This window comes from Ovis canadensis, chromosome 12, assembly GCF_042477335.2.
Source record: "Ovis canadensis isolate MfBH-ARS-UI-01 breed Bighorn chromosome 12, ARS-UI_OviCan_v2, whole genome shotgun sequence".
NCBI lineage: Eukaryota > Metazoa > Chordata > Mammalia > Artiodactyla > Bovidae > Ovis > Ovis canadensis.
The window spans coordinates 301,330-318,753 of NC_091256.1; positions in this window are offsets into that span (position 1 = coordinate 301,330).

Consider the following 17,424-nt stretch of genomic DNA (forward strand, 5'->3'; position numbering starts at 1 on the left):
CTCTGTGCGAGGGAAGGGAAGGGCCAGTGCAGGGCTCCTCCAGCGGTTGCTTGGCCGCCCAGGCTCAGCGCCACACGGAGTGCACCAGGCTCCCAGGGCCCCTGGCTGGGGTCTGCAGCCCCGCACACCCGGAGGCTGACTCCCTGGGAGTCCAGCAGCTGCCTCACACACGTAGCTTCCCTAGCGCCCTCCTCCCCAGCAGAGACGTGTGCAGCTGGTTGGGGCCTGCCCCTGCGTGCCTGGGCTCCCGCGCACAGCCCCAGCTCAGGGCAAGCAGCCCCTGAGCCAAGACCTGCAGGAGGCGCAGAGCGCCCCCACCTGGAAGCCGAGTGAACAGCTGGCGGGGAGGCGAGCCTCCTCGAGGGAAGAAGAGGCAGCACAGCCTCGTTTGGCTCAAGCCCTACTTGGCTGGAGCCGAGTGCGCCTCCAGGACGGCAGAGCTCCAGCTCTGCTCAGAGGCCCGTTCTGGCAGAGTTGCTGGCGCGAGGCTGCTCTGCCCTGGGCGAGCCTTGCCCAGACTTGCCTCGCTGCTAGGCTTCCTGCCCAGGAAGGAGCAGGCTGCGCGAGGCTGGGAGACGCCACTGGCGCCTTCCTGGCCTCAGCTCCGCTCCTGCCTTGCCTTTGCACCTAGGCCCCAGGCGTCCTTGGGGAGGGCTTAGGGGCCGGTGGCTTGCACACTGCCAAGGGCTCCAGCAGGAAGAGCTCTGTGCGAGGGAAGGGAAGGGCCAGTGCAGGGCTCCTCCAGCGGTTGCTTGGCCGCCCAGGCTCAGCGCCGCACGGAGTGCACCAGGCTCCCAGGGCCCCTGGCTGGGGTCTGCAGCCCCGCACACCCGGAGGCTGACTCCCTGGGCGCCCAGCAGCTGCCTCACACACGTAGCTTCCCTAGCGCTCTCCTCCCCAGCAGAGACGTGTGCAGCTGGTTGGGGCCTGCCCCTGCGTGCCTGGGCTCCCGCCCACAGCCCCAGCTCAGGGCAAGCAGCCCCTGAGCCAAGACCTGCAGGAGGCGCCGAGCGCCCCCACCTGGAAGCCGAGTGAACAGCTGGCGGGGAGGCGAGCCTCCTCGAGGGAAGAAGAGGCAGCCCAGCCTCGTTTGGCTCAAGCCCTACTTGGCTGGAGCCGAGTGCGCCTCCAGGACGGCAGAGCTCCAGCTCTGCTCAGAGGCCCGTTCTGGCAGAGTTGCTGGCGCGAGGCTGCTCTGCCCTGGGCGAGCCTTGCCCAGACTTGCCTCGCTGCTAGGCTTCCTGCCCAGGAAGGAGCAGGCTGCGCGAGGCTGGGAGACGCCACTGGCGCCTTCCTGGCCTCAGCTCCGCTCCTGCCTTGCCTTTGCACCTAGGCCCCAGGCGTCCTTGGGGAGGGCTTAGTGGCCGGTGGCTTGCAGAGTGCCAAGGGCTCCAGCAGGAAGAGCTCTGTGCGAGGGAAGGGAAGGGCCAGTGCAGGGCTCCTCCAGCGGTTGCTTGGCCGCCCAGGCTCAGCGCCGCACGGAGTGCACCAGGCTCCCAGGGCCCCTGGCTGGGGTCTGCAGCCCCGCACACCCGGAGGCTGACTACCTGGGAGTCCAGCAGCTGCCTCACACACGTAGCTTCCCTAGCGCTCTCCTCCCCAGCAGAGACGTGTGCAGCTGGTTGGGGCCTGCCCCTGCGTGCCTGGGCTCCCGCCCACAGCCCCAGCTCAGGGCAAGCAGCCCCTGAGCCAAGACCTGCAGGAGGCGCAGAGCGCCCCCACCTGGAAGCCGAGTGAACAGCTGGCGGGGAGGCGAGCCTCCTCGAGGGAAGAAGAGGCAGCCCAGCCTCGTTTGGCTCAAGCCCTACTTGGCTGGAGCCGAGTGCGCCTCCAGGACGGCAGAGCTCCAGCTCTGCTCAGAGGCCCGTTCTGGCAGAGTTGCTGGCGCGAGGCTGCTCTGCCCTGGGCGAGCCTTGCCCAGACTTGCCTGGCTGCTAGGCTTCCTGCCCAGGAAGGAGCAGGCTGCGCGAGGCTGGGAGACGCCACTGGCGCCTTCCTGGCCTCAGCTCCGCTCCTGCCTTGCCTTTGCACCTAGGCCCCAGGCGTCCTTGGGGAGGGCTTAGGGGCCGGTGGCTTGCACACTGCCAAGGGCTCCAGCAGGAAGAGCTCTGTGCGAGGGAAGGGAAGGGCCAGTGCAGGGCTCCTCCAGCGGTTGCTTGGCCGCCCAGGCTCAGCGCCGCACGGAGTGCACCAGGCTCCCAGGGCCCCTGGCTGGGTTCTGCAGCCCCGCACACCCAGAGGCTGACTCCCTGGGAGTCCAGCAGCTGCCTCACACACGTAGCTTCCCTAGCGCTCTCCTCCTCAGCAGAGACGTGTGCAGCTGGTTGTGGCCTGCCCCTGCGTGCCTGGGCTCCCGCCCACAGCCCCAGCTCAGGGCAAGCAGCCCCTGAGCCAAGACCTGCAGGAGGCGCAGAGCGCCCCCACCTGGAAGCCGAGTGAACAGCTGGCGGGGGAGGCGAGCCTCCTCGAGGGAAGAAGAGGCAGCCCAGCCTCGTTTGGCTCAAGCCCTACTTGGCTGGAGCCGAGTGCGCCTCCAGGACGGCAGAGCTCCAGCTCTGCTCAGAGGCCCGTTCTGGCAGAGTTGCTGGCGCGAGGCTGCTCTGCCCTGGGCGAGCCTTGCCCAGACTTGCCTCGCTGCTAGGCTTCCTGCCCAGGAAGGAGCAGGCTGCGCGAGGCTGGGAGACGCCACTGGCGCCTTCCTGGCCTCAGCTCCGCTCCTGCCTTGCCTTTGCACCTAGGCCCCAGGCGTCCTTGGGGAGGGCTTAGGGGTCGGTGGCTTGCACAGTTCCAAGGGCTCCAGCAGGAAGAGCTCTGTGCGAGGGAAGGGAAGGGCCAGTGCAGGGCTCCTCCAGCGGTTGCTTGGCCGCCCAGGCTCAGCGCCGCACGGAGTGCACCAGGCTCCCAGGGCCCCTGGCTGGGGTCTGCAGCCCCGCACACCCGGAGGCTGACTACCTGGGAGTCCAGCAGCTGCCTCACACACGTAGCTTCCCTAGCGCTCTCCTCCCCAGCAGAGACGTGTGCAGCTGGTTGGGGCCTTCCCCTGCGTGCCTGGGTTCCCGCGCACAGCCCCAGCTCAGGGCAAGCAGCCCCTGAGCCAAGACCTGCAGGAGCCGCAGAGCGCCCCCACCTGGAAGCCGTGTGAACAGCTGGCGGGGAGGCGAGCCTCCTCGAGGGAAGAAGAGGCAGCCCAGCCTCGTTTGGCTCAAGCCCTACTTGGCTGGAGCCGAGTGCGCCTCCAGGAAGGCAGAGCTCCAGCTCTGCTCAGAGGCCCGATCTGGTAGAGTTGCTGGCGCGAGGCTGCTCTGCCCTGGGCGAGCCTTGCCCAGACTTGCCTCGCTGCTAGGCTTCCTGCCCAGGAAGGAGCAGGCTGCGCGAGGCTGGGAGAAGCCACTGGCGCCTTCCTGGCCTCAGCTCCGCTCCTGCCTTGCCTTTGCACCTAGGCCCCAGGCGTCCTTGGGGAGGGCTTAGTGGCCGGTGGCTTGCAGAGTGCCAAGGGCTCTAGCAGGAAGAGCTCTGTGCGAGGGAAGGGAAGGGCCAGTGCAGGGCTCCTCCAGCGGTTGCTTGGCCGCCCAGGCTCAGCGCCGCACGGAGTGCACCAGGCTCCCAGGGCCCCTGGCTGGGGTCTGCAGCCCCGCACACCCGGAGGCTGACTCCCTGGGAGTCCAGCAGCTGCCTCACACACGTAGCTTCCCTAGCGCTCTCCTCCCCAGCAGAGACGTGTGCAGCTGGTTGGGGCCTGCCCCTGCGTGCCTGGGCTCCCGCGCACAGCCCCAGCTCAGGGCAAGCAGCCCCTGAGCCAAGACCTGCAGGAGGCGCAGAGCGACCCCACCTGGAAGCCGATTGAACAGCTGGCGGGGAGGCGAGCCTCCTCGAGGGAAGAAGAGGCAGCCCAGCCTCGTTTGGCTCAAGCCCTACTTGGCTGGAGCCGAGTGCGCCTCCAGGACGGCAGAGCTCCAGCTCTGCTCAGAGGCCCGTTCTGGCAGAGTTGCTGGCGCGAGGCTGCTCTGCCCTGGGCGAGCCTTGCCCAGACTTGCCTCGCTGCTAGGCTTCCTGCCCAGGAAGGAGCAGGCTGCGCGAGGCTGGGAGACGCCACTGGCGCCTTCCTGGCCTCAGCTCCGCTCCTGCCTTGCCTTTGCACCTAGGCCCCAGGCGTCCTTGGGGAGGGCTTAGGGGCCGGTGGCTTGCACACTGCCAAGGGCTCCAGCAGGAAGAGCTCTGTGCGAGGGAAGGGAAGGGCCAGTGCAGGGCTCCTCCAGCGGTTGCTTGGCCGCCCAGGCTCAGCGCCGCACGGAGTGCACCAGGCTCCCAGGGCCCCTGGCTGGGGTCTGCAGCCCCGCACACCCGGAGGCTGACTCCCTGGAAGCCCAGCAGCTGCCTCACACACGTAGCTTCCCTAGCGCTCTCCTCCCCAGCAGAGACGTGTGCAGCTGGTTGGGGCCTGCCCCTGCGTGCCTGGGCTCCCGCCCACAGCCCCAGCTCAGGGCAAGCAGCCCCTGAGCCAAGACCTGCAGGAGGCGCAGAGCGCCCCCACCTGGAAGCCGAGTGAACAGCTGGCGGGGAGGCGAGCCTCCTCGAGGGAAGAAGAGGCAGCCCAGCCTCGTTTGGCTCAAGCCCTACTTGGCTGGAGCCGAGTGCGCCTCCAGGACGGCAGAGCTCCAGCTCTGCTCAGAGGCCCGTTCTGGCAGAGTTGCTGGCGCGAGGCTGCTCTGCCCTGGGCGAGCCTTGCCCAGACTTGCCTCGCTGCTAGGCTTCCTGCCCAGGAAGGAGCAGGCTGCGCGAGGCTGGGAGACGCCACTGGCGCCTTCCTGGCCTCAGCTCCGCTCCTGCCTTGCCTTTGCACCTAGGCCCCAGGCGTCCTTGGGGAGGGCTTAGGGGTCGGTGGCTTGCACAGTTCCAAGGGCTCCAGCAGGAAGAGCTCTGTGCGACGGAAGGGAAGGGCCAGTGCAGGGCTCCTCCAGCGGTTGCTTGGCCGCCCAGGCTCAGCGCCGCACGGAGTGCACCAGGCTCCCAGGGCCCCTGGCTGGGGTCTGCAGCCCCGCACACCCGGAGGCTGACTACCTGGGAGTCCAGCAGCTGCCTCACACACGTAGCTTCCCTAGCGCTCTCCTCCCCAGCAGAGACGTGTGCAGCTGGTTGGGGCCTTCCCCTGCGTGCCTGGGCTCCCGCGCACAGCCCCAGCTCAGGGCAAGCAGCCCCTGAGCCAAGACCTGCAGGAGCCGCAGAGCGCCCCCACCTGGAAGCCGAGTGAACAGCTGGCGGGGAGGCGAGCCTCCTCGAGGGAAGAAGAGGCAGTTCAGCCTCGTTTGGCTCAAGCCCTACTTGGCTGGAGCCGAGTGCGCCTCCAGGAAGGCAGAGCTCCAGCTCTGCTCAGAGGCCCGTTCTGGTAGAGTTGCTGGCGCGAGGCTGCTCTGCCCTGGGCGAGCCTTGCCCAGACTTGCCTCGCTGCTAGGCTTCCTGCCCAGGAAGGAGCAGGCTGCGCGAGGCTGGGAGAAGCCACTGGCGCCTTCCTGGCCTCAGCTCCGCTCCTGCCTTGCCTTTGCACCTAGGCCCCAGGCGTCCTTGGGGAGGGCTTAGTGGCCGGTGGCTTGCAGAGTGCCAAGGGCTCCAGCAGGAAGAGCTCTGTGCGAGGGAAGGGAAGGGCCAGTGCAGGGCTCCTCCAGCGGTTGCTTGGCCGCCCAGGCTCAGCGCCGCACGGAGTGCACCAGGCTCCCAGGGCCCCTGGCTGGGGTCTGCAGCCCCGCACACCCGGAGGCTGACTCCCTGGGAGTCCAGCAGCTGCCTCACACACGTAGCTTCCCTAGCGCTCTCCTCCCCAGCAGAGACGTGTGCAGCTGGTTGGGGCCTGCCCATGCGTGCCTGGGCTCCCGCGCACAGCCCCAGCTCAGGGCAAGCAGCCCCTGAGCCAAGACCTGCAGGAGGCGCAGAGCGCCCCCACCTGGAAGCCGAGTGAACAGCTGGCGGGGAGGCGAGCCTCCTCGAGGGAAGAAGAGGCAGCCCAGCCTTGTTTGGCTCAAGCCCTACTTGGCTGGAGCCGAGTGCGCCTCCAGGACGGCAGAGCTCCAGCTCTGCTCAGAGGCCCGTTCTGGCAGAGTTGCTGGCGCGAGGCTGCTCTGCCCTGGGCGAGCCTTGCCCAGACTTGCCTCGCTGCTAGGCTTCCTGCCCAGGAAGGAGCAGGCTGCGCGAGGCTGGGAGACGCCACTGGCGCCTTCCTGGCCTCAGCTCCGCACCTGCCTTGCCTTTGCACCTAGGCCCCAGGCGTCCTTGGGGAGGGCTTAGGGGCCGGTGGCTTGCACAGTGCCAAGGGCTCCAGCAGGAAGAGCTCTGTGCGAGGGAAGGGAAAGGCCAGTGCAGGGCTCCTCCAGCGGTTGCTTGGCCGCCCAGGCTCAGCGCCGCTCGGAGTGCCCCAGGCTCCCAGGGCCCATGGCTGGGGTCTGCAGCCCCGCACACCCGGAGGCTGACTCCCTGGGCGCCCAGCAGCTGCCTCACACACGTAGCTTCCCTAGCGCTCTCCTCCCCAGCAGAGACGTGTGCAGCTGGTTGGGGCCTGCCCTGCGTGTCTGGGCTCCTGCGCACAGCCCCAGCTCAGGGCAAGCAGCCCCTGAGCCAAGACCTGCAGGAGGCGCAGAGCGCCCCCACCTGGAAGCCGAGTGAACAGCTGGCGGGGAGGCGAGCCTCCTCGAGGGAAGAAGAGGCAGCACAGCCTCGTTTGGCTCAAGCCCTACTTGGCTGGAGCCGAGTGCGCCTCCAGGACGGCAGAGCTCCAGCTCTGCTCAGAGGCCCGTTCTGGCAGAGTTGCTGGCGCGAGGCTGCTCTGCCCTGGGCGAGCCTTGCCCAGACTTGCCTCGCTGCTAGGCTTCCTGCCCAGGAAGGAGCAGGCTGCGCGAGGCTGGGAGACGCCCCTGGCGCCTTCCTGGCCTCAGCTCCGCTCCTGCCTTGCCTTTGCACCTAGGCCCCAGGCGTCCTTGGGGAGGGCTTAGGGGCCGGTGGCTTGCACACTGCCAAGGGCTCCAGCAGGAAGAGCTCTGTGCGAGGGAAGGGAAGGGCCAGTGCAGGGCTCCTCCAGCGGTTGCTTGGCCGCCCAGGCTCAGCGCCACACGGAGTGCACCAGGCTCCCAGGGCCCCTGGCTGGGGTCTGCAGCCCCGCACACCCGGAGGCTGACTCCCTGGGAGTCCAGCAGCTGCCTCACACTCGTAGCTTCCCTAGCGCTCTCCTCCCCAGCAGAGACGTGTGCAGCTGGTTGGGGCCTGCCCCTGCGTGCCTGGGCTCCCGCGCACAGCCCCAGCTCAGGGCAAGCAGCCCCTGAGCCAAGACCTGCAGGAGGCGCAGAGCGCCCCCACCTGGAAGCCGAGTGAACAGCTGGCGGGGAGGCGAGCCTCCTCGAGGGAAGAAGAGGCAGCCCAGCCTCGTTTGGCTCAAGCCCTACTTGGCTGGAGCCGAGTGCGCCTCCAGGACGGCAGAGCTCCAGCTCTGCTCAGAGGCCCGTTCTGGCAGAGTTGCTGGCGCGAGGCTGCTCTGCCCTGGGCGAGCCTTGCCGAGACTTGCCTCGCTGCTAGGCTTCCTGCCCAGGAAGGAGCAGGCTGCGCGAGGCTGGGAGACGCCACTGGCGCCTTCCTGGCCTCAGCTCCGCTCCTGCCTTGCCTTTGCACCTAGGCCCCAGGCGTCCTTGGGGAGGGCTTAGGGGCCGGTGGCTTGCACATTGCCAAGGGCTCCAGCAGGAAGAGCTCTGTGCGAGGGAAGGGAAGGGCCAGTGCAGGGCTCCTCCAGCGGTTGCTTGGCCGCCCAGGCTCAGCGCCGCACGGAGTGCACCAGGCTCCCAGGGCCCCTGGCTGGGGTCTGCAGCCCCGCACACCCGGAGGCTGACTCCCTGGGCGCCCAGCAGCTGCCTCACACACGTAGCTTCCCTAGCGCTCTCCTCCCCAGCAGAGACGTGTGCAGCTGGTTGGGGCCTGCCCCTGCGTGCCTGGGCTCCCGCCCACAGCCCCAGCTCAGGGCAAGCAGCCCCTGAGCCAAGACCTGCAGGAGGCGCAGAGCGCCCCCACCTGGAAGCCGAGTGAACAGCTGGCGGGGAGGCGAGCCTCCTCGAGGGAAGAAGAGGCAGCCCAGCCTCGTTTGGCTCAAGCCCTACTTGGCTGGAGCCGAGTGCGCCTCCAGGACGGCAGAGCTCCAGCTCTGCTCAGAGGCCCGTTCTGGCAGAGTTGCTGGCGCGAGGCTGCTCTGCCCTGGGCGAGCCTTGCCCAGACTTGCCTCGCTGCTAGGCTTCCTGCCCAGGAAGGAGCAGGCTGCGCGAGGCTGGGAGACGCCACTGGCGCCTTCCTGGCCTCAGCTCCGCTCCTGCCTTGCCTTTGCACCTAGGCCCCAGGCGTCCTTGGGGAGGGCTTAGTGGCCGGTGGCTTGCAGAGTGCCAAGGGCTCCAGCAGGAAGAGCTCTGTGCGAGGGAAGGGAAGGGCCAGTGCAGGGCTCCTCCAGCGGTTGCTTGGCCGCCCAGGCTCAGCGCCGCACGGAGTGCACCAGGCTCCCAGGGCCCCTGGCTGGGGTCTGCAGCCCCGCACACCCGGAGGCTGACTCCCTGGGCGCCCAGCAGCTGCCTCACACACGTAGCTTCCCTAGCGCTCTCCTCCCCAGCAGAGACGTGTGCAGCTGGTTGGGGCCTGCCCCTGCGTGCCTGGGCTCCCGCCCACAGCCCCAGCTCAGGGCAAGCAGCCCCTGAGCCAAGACCTGCAGGAGGCGCAGAGCGCCCCCACCTGGAAGCCGAGTGAACAGCTGGCGGGGAGGCGAGCCTCCTCGAGGGAAGAAGAGGCAGCCCAGCCTCGTTTGGCTCAAGCCCTACTTGGCTGGAGCCGAGTGCGCCTCCAGGACGGCAGAGCTCCAGCTCTGCTCAGAGGCCCGTTCTGGCAGAGTTGCTGGCGCGAGGCTGCTCTGCCCTGGGCGAGCCTTGCCCAGACTTGCCTCGCTGCTAGGCTTCCTGCCCAGGAAGGAGCAGGCTGCGCGAGGCTGGGAGAAGCCACTGGCGCCTTCCTGGCCTCAGCTCCGCTCCTGCCTTGCCTTTGCACCTAGGCCCCAGGCGTCCTTGGGGAGGGCTTAGTGGCCGGTGGCTTGCAGAGTGCCAAGGGCTCCAGCAGGAAGAGCTCTGTGCGAGGGAAGGGAAGGGCCAGTGCAGGGCTCCTCCAGCGGTTGCTTGGCCGCCCAGGCTCAGCGCCGCACGGAGTGCACCAGGCTCCCAGGGCCCGTGGCTGGGGTCTGCAGCCCCGCACACCCGGAGGCTGACTCCCTGGGAGTCCAGCAGCTGCCTCACACACGTAGCTTCCCTAGCGCTCTCCTCCCCAGCAGAGACGTGTGCAGCTGGTTGGGGACTGCCCCTGCGTGCCTGGGCTCCCGCGCACAGCCCCAGCTCAGGGCAAGCAGCCCCTGAGCCAAGACCTGCAGGAGGCGCAGAGCGCCCCCACCTGGAAGCCGAGTGAACAGCTGGCGGGGAGGCGAGCCTCCTCGAGGGAAGAAGAGGCAGCCCAGCCTCGTTTGGCTCAAGCCCTACTTGGCTGGAGCCGAGTGCGCCTCCAGGACGGCAGAGCTCCAGCTCTGCTCAGAGGCCCGTTCTGGCAGAGTTGCTGGCGCGAGGCTGCTCTGCCCTGGGCGAGCCTTGCCCAGACTTGCCTCACTGCTAGGCTTCCTGCCCAGGAAGGAGCAGGCTGCGCGTGGCTGGGAGACGCCACTGGCGCCTTCCTGGCCTCAGCTCCGCTCCTGCCTTGCCTTTGCACCTAGGCCCCAGGCGTCCTTGGGGAGGGCTTAGGGGCCGGTGGCTTGCACACTGCCAAGGGCTCCAGCAGGAAGAGCTCTGTGCGAGGGAAGGGAAGGGCCAGTGCAGGGCTCCTCCAGCGGTTGCTTGGCCGCCCAGGCTCAGCGCCGCACGGAGTGCACCAGGCTCCCAGGGCCCCTGGCTGGGGTCTGCAGCCCCGCACACCCGGAGGCTGACTCCCTGGGCGCCCAGCAGCTGCCTCACACACGTAGCTTCCCTAGCGCTCTCCTCCCCAGCAGAGACGTGTGCAGCTGGTTGGGGCCTGCCCCTGCGTGCCTGGGCTCCCGCCCACAGCCCCAGCTCAGGGCAAGCAGCCCCTGAGCCAAGACCTGCAGGAGGCGCAGAGCGCCCCCACCTGGAAGCCAAGTGAACAGCTGGCGGGGAGGCGAGCCTCCTCGAGGGAAGAAGAGGCAGCCCAGCCTCGTTTGGCTCAAGCCCTACTTGGCTGGAGCCGAGTGCGCCTGCAGGACGGCAGAGCTCCAGCTCTGCTCAGAGGCCCGTTCTGGCAGAGTTGCTGGCGCGAGGCTGCTCTGCCCTGGGCGAGCCTTGCCCAGACTTGCCTCGCTGCTAGGCTTCCTGCCCAGGAAGGAGCAGGCTGCGCGAGGCTGGGAGACGCCACTGGCGCCTTCCTGGCCTCAGCTCCGCTCCTGCCTTGCCTTTGCACCTAGGCCCCAGGCGTCCTTGGGGAGGGCTTAGGGGTCGGTGGCTTTCACAGTGCCAAGGGCTCCAGCAGGAAGAGCTCTGTGCGAGGGAAGGGAAGGGCCAGTGCAGGGCTCCTCCAGCGGTTGCTTGGCCGCCCAGGCTCAGCGCCGCACGGAGTGCACCAGGCTCCCAGGGCCCCTGGCTGGGGTCTGCAGCCCCGCACACCCGGAGGCTGACTACCTGGGAGTCCAGCAGCTGCCTCACACACGTAGCTTCCCTAGCGCTCTCCTCCCCAGCAGAGACGTGTGCAGCTGGTTGGGGCCTTCCCCTGCGTGCCTGGGCTCCCGCGCACAGCCCCAGCTCAGGGCAAGCAGCCCCTGAGCCAAGACCTGCAGGAGCCGCAGAGCGCCCCCACCTGGAAGCCGAGTGAACAGCTGGCGGGGAGGCGAGCCTCCTCGAGGGAAGAAGAGGCAGCCCAGCCTCGTTTGGCTCAAGCCCTACTTGGCTGGAGCCGAGTGCGCCTCCAGGAAGGCAGAGCTCCAGCTCTGCTCAGAGGCCCGTTCTGGCAGAGTTGCTGGCGCGAGGCTGCTCTGCCCTGGGCGAGCCTTGCCCAGACTTGCCTCGCTGCTAGGCTTCCTGCCCAGGAAGGAGCAGGCTGCGCGAGGCTGGGAGACGCCACTGGCGCCTTCCTGGCCTCAGCTCCGCTCCTGCCTTGCCTTTGCACCTAGGCCCCAGGCGTCCTTGGGGAGGGCTTAGTGGCCGGTGGCTTGCTGATTGCCAAGGGCTCCAGCAGGAAGAGCTCTGTGCGAGGGAAGGGAAGGGCCAGTGCAGGGCTCCTCCAGCGGTTGCTTGGCCGCCCAGGCTCAGCGCCGCACGGAGTGCACCAGGCTCCCAGGGCCCGTGGCTGGGGTCTGCAGCCCCGCACACCCGGAGGCTGACTCCCTGGGAGTCCAGCAGCTGCCTCACACACGTAGCTTCCCTAGCGCTCTCCTCCCCAGCAGAGACGTGTGCAGCTGGTTGGGGCCTGCCCCTGCGTGCCTGGGCTCCCGCCCACAGCCCCAGCTCAGGGCAAGCAGCCCCTGAGCCAAGACCTGCAGGAATCGCAGAGCGCCCCCACCTGGAAGCCGAGTGAACAGCTGGCGGGGAGGCGAGCCTCCTCGAGGGAAGAAGAGGCAGCCCAGCCTCGTTTGGCTCAAGCCCTACTTGGCTGGAGCCGAGTGCGCCTCCAGGACGGCAGAGCTCCAGCTCTGCTCAGAGGCCCGTTCTGGCAGAGTTGCTGGCGCGAGGCTGCTCTGCCCTGGGCGAGCCTTGCCCAGACTTGCCTGGCTGCTAGGCTTCCTGCCCAGGAAGGAGCAGGCTGCGCGAGGCTGGGAGACGCCACTGGCGCCTTCCTGGCCTCAGCTCCGCTCCTGCCTTGCCTTTGCACCTAGGCCCCAGGCGTCCTTGGGGAGGGCTTAGGGGCCGGTGGCTTGCACACTGCCAAGGGCTCCAGCAGGAAGAGCTCTGTGCGAGGGAAGGGAAGGGCCAGTGCAGGGCTCCTCCAGCGGTTGCTTGGCCGCCCAGGCTCAGCGCCGCTCGGAGTGCCCCAGGCTCCCAGGGCCCCTGGCTGGGGTCTGCAGCCCCGCACACCCGGAGGCTGACTGCCTGGGCGCCCAGCAGCTGCCTCACACACGTAGCTTCTCTAGCGCTCTCCTCCCCAGCAGAGACGTGTGCTGCTGGTTGGGGCCTGCCCCTGCGTGCCTGGGCTCCCGCGCACAGCCCCAGCTCAGGGCAAGCAGCCCCTGAGCCAAGACCTGCAGGAGGCGCAGAGCGCCCCCACCTGGAAGCTGAGTGAACAGCTGGAGGGGAGGCGAGCCTCCTCGAGGGAAGAAGAGGCAGCCCAGCCTCGTTTGGCTCAAGCCCTACTTGGCTGGAGCCGAGTGCGCCTCCAGGACGGCAGAGCTCCAGCTCTGCTCAGAGGCCCGTTCTGGCAGAGTTGCTGGCGCGAGGCTGCTCTGCCCTGGGCGAGCCTTGCCCAGACTTGCCTCGCTGCTAGGCTTCCTGCCCAGGAAGGAGCAGGCTGCGCGAGGCTGGGAGACGCCACTGGCGCCTTCCTGGCCTCAGCTCCGCTCCTGCCTTGCCTTTGCACCTAGGCCCCAGGCGTCCTTGGGGAGGGCTTAGGGTTCGGTGGCTTGCACAGTGCCAAGGGCTCCAGCAGGAAGAGCTCTGTGCGAGGGAAGGGAAGGGCCAGTGCAGGGCTCCTCCAGCGGTGGCTTGGCCGCCCAGGCTCAGCGCCGCACGGAGTGCACCAGGCTCCCAGGGCTCCTGGCTGGGGTCTGCAGCCCCGCACACCCGGAGGCTGACTCCCTGGGAGTCCAGCAGCTGCCTCACACACGTAGCTTCCCTAGCGCTCTCCTCCCCAGCAGAGACGTGTGCAGCTGGTTGGGGCCTGCCCCTGCGTGCCTGGGCTCCCACGCACAGCCCCAGCTCAGGGCAAGCAGCCCCTGAGCCACGACCTGCAGGAGGCGAAGAGCGCCCCCACCTGGAAGCCGAGTGAACAGCTGGCGGGGAGGCGAGCCTCCTCGAGGGAAGAAGAGGCAGCCCAGCCTCGTTTGGCTCAAGCCCTACTTGGCTGGAGCCGAGTGCGCCTCCAGGACGGCAGAGCTCCTGCTCTGCTCAGAGGCCCGTTCTGGCAGAGTTGCTGGCGCGAGGCTGCTCTGCCCTGGGCGAGCCTTGCCCAGACTTGCCTGGCTGCTAGGCTTCCTGCCCAGGAAGGAGCAGGCTGCGCGAGGCTGGGAGACGCCACTGGCGCCTTCCTGGCCTCAGCTCCGCTCCTGCCTTGCCTTTGCACCTAGGCCCCAGGCGTCCTTGGGGAGGGCTTAGGGGCCGGTGGCTTGCACACTGCCAAGGGCTCCAGCAGGAAGAGCTCTGTGCGAGGGAAGGGAAGGGCCAGTGCAGGGCTCCTCCAGCGGTTGCTTGGCCGCCCAGGCTCAGCGCCGCTCGGAGTGCCCCAGGCTGCCAGGGCCCCTGGCTGGGGTCTGCAGCCCCGCACACCCGGAGGCTGACTCCCTGGGCGCCCAGCAGCTGCCTCACACACGTAGCTTCCCTAGCGCTCTCCTCCCCAGCAGAGACGTGTGCAGCTGGTTGGGGCCTGCCCCTGCGTGTCTGGGCTCCCGCGCACAGCCCCAGCTCAGGGCAAGCAGCCCCTGAGCCAAGACCTGCAGGACGCGAAGAGCGCCCCCAACTGGAAGCCGAGTGAACAGCTGGCGGTGAGGCGAGCCTCCTCGAGGGAAGAAGAGGCAGCACAGCCTCGTTTGGCTCAAGCCCTACTTGGCTGGAGCCGAGTGCGCCTCCAGGACGGCAGAGCTCCAGCTCTGCTCAGAGGCCCGTTCTGGCAGAGTTGCTGGCGCGAGGCTGCTCTGCCCTGGGCGAGCCTTGCCCAGACTTGCCTCGCTGCTAGGCTTCCTGCCCAGGAAGGAGCAGGCTGCGCGAGGCTGGGAGACGCCACTGGCGCCTTCCTGGCCTCAGCTCCGCTCCTGCCTTGCCTTTGAACCTAGGCCCCAGGCGTCCTTGGGGAGGGCTTAGGGGCCGGCGGCTTGCAGAGTGCCAAGGGCTCCAGCAGGAAGAGCTCTGTGCGAGGGAACGGAAGGGCCAGTGCAGGGCTCCTCCAGCGGTGGCTTGGCCGCCCAGACTCAGCGCCGCACGGAGTGCCCCAGGCTCCCAGGGCCCTGGCTGGGGTCTGCAGCCCCGCACACCCGGAGGCTGACTCCCTGGGCGCCCAGCAGCTGCCTCACACACGTAGCTTCCCTAGCGCTCTCCTCCCCATCAGAGACGTGTGCAGCTGGTTGGGGCCTGCCCCTGCGTGCCTGGGCTCCTGCGCACAGCCCCAGTACAGGGCAAGCAGCCCCTGAGCCAAGACCTGCAAGAGGCGAAGAGCGCCCCCAACTGGAAGCCGAGTGAACAGCTGGCGGGGAGGCGAGCCTCCTCGAGGGAAGAAGAGGCAGCACAGCCTCTTTTGGCTCAAGCCCTACTTGGCTGGAGCCGAGTGCGCCTCCAGGACGGCAGAGCTCCAGCTCTGCTCAGAGGCCCGTTCTGGCAGAGTTGCTGGCGCGAGGCTGCTCTGCCCTGGGCGAGCCTTGCCCAGACTTGCCTCGCTGCTAGGCTTCCTGCCCAGGAAGGAGCAGGCTGCGCGAGGCTGGGAGACGCCACTGGCGCCTTCCTGGCCTCAGCTCCGCTCCTGCCTTGCCTTTGCACCTAGGCCCCAGGCGTCCTTGGGGAGGGCTTAGGGGTCGGTGGCTTTCACAGTGCCAAGGGCTCCAGCAGGAAGAGCTCTGTGCGAGGGAAGGGAAGGGCCAGTGCAGGGCTCCTCCAGCGGTTGCTTGGCCGCCCAGGCTCAGCGCCGCACGGAGTGCACCAGGCTCCCAGGGCCCCTGGCTGGGGTCTGCAGCCCCGCACACCCGGAGGCTGACTACCTGGGAGTCCAGCAGCTGCCTCACACACGTATCTTCCCTAGCGCTCTCCTCCCCAGCAGAGACGTGTGCAGCTGGTTGGGGCCTTCCCCTGCGTGCCTGGGCTCCCGCGCACAGCCCCAGCTCAGGGCAAGCAGCCCCTGAGCCAAGACCTGCAGGAGCCGCAGAGCGCCCCCACCTGGAAGCCGAGTGAACAGCTGGCGGGGAGGCGAGCCTCCTCGAGGGAAGAAGAGGCAGCCCAGCCTCGTTTGGCTCAAGCCCTACTTGGCTGGAGCCGAGTGCGCCTCCAGGAAGGCAGAGCTCCAGCTCTGCTCAGAGGCCCGTTCTGGCAGAGTTGCTGGCGCGAGGCTGCTCTGCCCTGGGCGAGCCTTGCCCAGACTTGCCTCGCTGCTAGGCTTCCTGCCCAGGAAGGAGCAGGCTGCGCGAGGCTGGGAGACGCCACTGGCGCCTTCCTGGCCTCAGCTCCGCTCCTGCCTTGCCTTTGCACCTAGGCCCCAGGCGTCCTTGGGGAGGGCTTAGTGGCCGGTGGCTTGCTGATTGCCAAGGGCTCCAGCAGGAAGAGCTCTGTGCGAGGGAAGGGAAGGGCCAGTGCAGGGCTCCTCCAGCGGTTGCTTGGCCGCCCAGGCTCAGCGCCGCACGGAGTGCACCAGGCTCCCAGGGCCCGTGGCTGGGGTCTGCAGCCCCGCACACCCGGAGGCTGACTCCCTGGGAGTCCAGCAGCTGCCTCACACACGTAGCTTCCCTAGCGCTCTCCTCCCCAGCAGAGACGTGTGCAGCTGGTTGGGGCCTGCCCCTGCGTGCCTGGGCTCCCGCCCACAGCCCCAGCTCAGGGCAAGCAGCCCCTGAGCCAAGACCTGCAGGAATCGCAGAGCGCCCCCACCTGGAAGCCGAGTGAACAGCTGGCGGGGAGGCGAGCCTCCTCGAGGGAAGAAGAGGCAGCCCAGCCTCGTTTGGCTCAAGCCCTACTTGGCTGGAGCCGAGTGCGCCTCCAGGACGGCAGAGCTCCAGCTCTGCTCAGAGGCCCGTTCTGGCAGAGTTGCTGGCGCGAGGCTGCTCTGCCCTGGGCGAGCCTTGCCCAGACTTGCCTGGCTGCTAGGCTTCCTGCCCAGGAAGGAGCAGGCTGCGCGAGGCTGGGAGACGCCACTGGCGCCTTCCTGGCCTCAGCTCCGCTCCTGCCTTGCCTTTGCACCTAGGCCCCAGGCGTCCTTGGGGAGGGCTTAGGGGCCGGTGGCTTGCACACTGCCAAGGGCTCCAGCAGGAAGAGCTCTGTGCGAGGGAAGGGAAGGGCCAGTGCAGGGCTCCTCCAGCGGTTGCTTGGCCGCCCAGGCTCAGCGCCGCTCGGAGTGCCCCAGGCTCCCAGGGCCCCTGGCTGGGGTCTGCAGCCCCGCACACCCGGAGGCTGACTGCCTGGGCGCCCAGCAGCTGCCTCACACACGTAGCTTCTCTAGCGCTCTCCTCCCCAGCAGAGACGTGTGCTGCTGGTTGGGGCCTGCCCCTGCGTGCCTGGGCTCCCGCGCACAGCCCCAGCTCAGGGCAAGCAGCCCCTGAGCCAAGACCTGCAGGAGGCGCAGAGCGCCCCCACCTGGAAGCTGAGTGAACAGCTGGAGGGGAGGCGAGCCTCCTCGAGGGAAGAAGAGGCAGCCCAGCCTCGTTTGGCTCAAGCCCTACTTGGCTGGAGCCGAGTGCGCCTCCAGGACGGCAGAGCTCCAGCTCTGCTCAGAGGCCCGTTCTGGCAGAGTTGCTGGCGCGAGGCTGCTCTGCCCTGGGCGAGCCTTGCCCAGACTTGCCTCGCTGCTAGGCTTCCTGCCCAGGAAGGAGCAGGCTGCGCGAGGCTGGGAGACGCCACTGGCGCCTTCCTGGCCTCAGCTCCGCTCCTGCCTTGCCTTTGCACCTAGGCCCCAGGCGTCCTTGGGGAGGGCTTAGGGTTCGGTGGCTTGCACAGTGCCAAGGGCTCCAGCAGGAAGAGCTCTGTGCGAGGGAAGGGAAGGGCCAGTGCAGGGCTCCTCCAGCGGTGGCTTGGCCGCCCAGGCTCAGCGCCGCACGGAGTGCACCAGGCTCCCAGGGCTCCTGGCTGGGGTCTGCAGCCCCGCACACCCGGAGGCTGACTCCCTGGGAGTCCAGCAGCTGCCTCACACACGTAGCTTCCCTAGCGCTCTCCTCCCCAGCAGAGACGTGTGCAGCTGGTTGGGGCCTGCCCCTGCGTGCCTGGGCTCCCACGCACAGCCCCAGCTCAGGGCAAGCAGCCCCTGAGCCACGACCTGCAGGAGGCGAAGAGCGCCCCCACCTGGAAGCCGAGTGAACAGCTGGCGGGGAGGCGAGCCTCCTCGAGGGAAGAAGAGGCAGCCCAGCCTCGTTTGGCTCAAGCCCTACTTGGCTGGAGCCGAGTGCGCCTCCAGGACGGCAGAGCTCCTGCTCTGCTCAGAGGCCCGTTCTGGCAGAGTTGCTGGCGCGAGGCTGCTCTGCCCTGGGCGAGCCTTGCCCAGACTTGCCTGGCTGCTAGGCTTCCTGCCCAGGAAGGAGCAGGCTGCGCGAGGCTGGGAGAC